Source organism: Panthera leo, chromosome C1 (assembly GCF_018350215.1).
Source record: "Panthera leo isolate Ple1 chromosome C1, P.leo_Ple1_pat1.1, whole genome shotgun sequence".
NCBI classification, from domain to species: Eukaryota; Metazoa; Chordata; class Mammalia; order Carnivora; family Felidae; genus Panthera; species Panthera leo.
This window is the reverse complement of record NC_056686.1, coordinates 149,268,007-149,270,850: the sequence shown is the minus strand read 5'-3', so window position 1 is coordinate 149,270,850 and position 2,844 is coordinate 149,268,007. Positions and strand designations below refer to the sequence as shown.

At 40.0% G+C, this 2,844-nt stretch overlaps 1 pseudogene; it reads left to right on the top strand.

Annotated features, from left to right (window-relative positions):
- The first annotated feature begins 531 nt into the window (after positions 1-531).
- LOC122229114 lies at positions 532-677 on the top strand (annotated as a pseudogene).
- The last annotated feature ends 2,167 nt before the right edge of the window (positions 678-2,844 follow it).

The following is a 2,844-nucleotide window of genomic DNA, read 5'->3' as shown; positions in this document are numbered from 1 at the left end:
AACCTAGAATTAATTCTCTCAATCAAGTATGAGAACAGAACAAAATCCCTTCAATCAGTGGGTCTAAGAGACAGGGAATCCAATACAAAAGAGAAGTAATGGAAATCCTCAGAATAATGGCAAAATAACTCCCCTGGCCTCTGTGTAGCAGTCCTTGAGAGCCACCAGACTGTATTGGAACATGGCCATGTGTCAGTACTGGAGCTCCCAGTTTTTGTGGAGAATCAGGGATGGATTAGTGATACATATATAGATAACTAAGCAAACAAAAACCAGGCAATTATTAACAGAGGAAACAAGTCAAACAGGAAAAGAAATACAATAATAGTCTACCATATGACTCAGCTGTGATTAAAAATTATTCTCAGAGCAAGACAAACCCTGAATTTTGATCTAACTCACAAGTATGACATTCTATTAGGAAGGTGGGGTAGGGCTGAGAAGAGAGAAAGAGGTGTTCAGGAGAGCATAAATTCTCATCATTTCATAGTAAACAGTAAGTCAAAAGGTAATATCTAAAACAGAAAAATCATCATTTCTTGGCCTTTTGGCTAAGATCAAGTGTAGTATCTGTTCTTAGCAGTTTAAAACAGAAAGGCAACGGGGAGCCTGGGTGGCTCAGTCAGTTAAGCGTCCGACTGAGGTCATGATCTCACAGCTCGTGAGTTCAAGCCCTCTTATTGCCCTCTGGACTGACCGTGCAGAGCCTGCTTGGGATTCTCTCTCCTTCTCTCTCTCTCTCTCTCCCCCTCCGCTGCTCACTCTCTCTCTGAAAAATAAAAAAATAAAAAAATAAACATTTTAAAAAATAGAAGTCAGGTGAAAGCACTATAAACATGTAATTTAGAAATATAATATAAATGCTAAACAACTAAAAAGGGCACCAGTGATTACTGCTGGGGACTGAGAATGGAGGAGGAAAGGGATAGCTCTTTGTTATTTCTGGGTAGTTATTGTAAGAATTGCTGAATTCTTTGTGATAATTCTCTGCACATGTGCAACATGGATAAAAATACAAATTCACACGCAGATCATGTTGGTTGCCCTATACAGAACTGATTGGAAGGGGTAAGTGCGAAAGCAGGAGAACCAGTGAGGGGTTATGTGTAAGCAGAAGATGATAGCAATGGAGATAAGAGTTGACAGATTCAAATGCACTTTGGGGGTTGACACAGCCACATTTGGTAACGCGTTCACTACAAAGGCAAAAGAAACAGAGCTGTCGAAGACAATTCCCAGGTTTCTGGCACGAGCAACACATGGAGATACCATTTAATGAAATGTGAAATGTGTTAAAGTTGAGGATCATAGGAAACTTTCAGCTCGAATGTGGGAAAATAACTCCCAAGACTGAATTTTAATGGTGACCAGCTTCTCTGATTTTCATAGGATTTTTTTTCCCCGTGTATGCATCTAATTCGGGAAAACTCCTGTGAGATTAAATTTCCCAAGTAGCAAGTTGAGTCACTTTGCCATTACTCAAAGACAAATCTATAAGTGGTATACTCTAAGGTTGTCACTGTACCACCTACACAATGCTGTCAACCTGCCTTGCGCTTTCTACCAGCCCCTTATTTACAAACGAAAAGGTACAATCCATAATGAGTGGCACTGATTCGCTAAAAATATATTAATCTTGTTACTGAGCAAGTTATTGCTGTTTTCATTTGACTTAGCAAATTATTTTATAATAAACCTACCACTAAAGACGAATAAACTGAACGGAAACATTTAAAAATATTCCCCAAAGTATTCATGTAGAGGAGAGCAGTACCTGTGGCAATACCCATCTTAAGCAACCTCCCAAGAAATAGTTTTTGGGGGCATTTTGCAGTAGAGACCCTCACTCCACCACTCAAATCCTCAGGTGTAGTAACACCTGAATCACATCAGATGGTAACCAGATGGTGAGTCTCTGAGGACCAGTGAAGAACACAGATCTAGGTAAAAATAGGAAAGAAAACCAAAGGAAAGAAGCTAGTTAGCCAGAAATCCTATGCAGAAAAACAGCCTTATGAGAAGAGAACAGCAAAGCAATTCAGACAAATCAAGCTGACATCTTCCCAAAGCTAACATATCCCTCCAAATGCAAGTGACATCACCCTTAACCGGGAGTTGAGAGAAAAGAAGGTGGCACTGAGGTCAGGGTTGATTTTTTTTTTTCAGATTTGACTTTGTTTGGCCAGCATGAGGGCTATGAAACTACTCTGGCCCCCACATGAAGGAACACAGAGCCAATCCACGAGCTGCATGGACAACATGTGTCAGCAGCTTAACAGGTATCGGCCTGCCATGGTTTTTATTACTTCTTACACAAACAATTCTAAATACCGCAACTTCTAGAGAAGTGATAAGGTCCAGCAGGTTAGGTCAGTAAGCATTCCTTTCCTGCTTTCCTGGAAGCCTTTTACACCAGCACTTGGCCTTTTTGCATCAAGTACTTAACAAAGACTCTTGTCCTACAATTAGCTAGACGGTGTCTTTCTGTTAGGTGCTTCTCCGTATGTATATTTTTATCTGAACTGAATTATCCAGTGAATTCTAGCAGTTGGATAGACTTTGTGTTATGTCTTTCTAAATCTACCAGATCAACTGTGTTTGTTCTAAATTTACTAGATGCATCTAGTTAAGCAATTCACCTGATCTTGTCTTGTTTTGTTATTGTATTGGTGCTTTATTGTTCCTGATTGGCATATCTTGGCCAAGAGTGGGAAAAGGAGTGTGATAGGCCCACCTTACTACACACACACACACACACACACACACTCACATACACACCTACAATACTTGCTGAATGAAGTAGGTGAGAGTCTTATATTGGAGCAGGTATTTTAAAGACAGCCT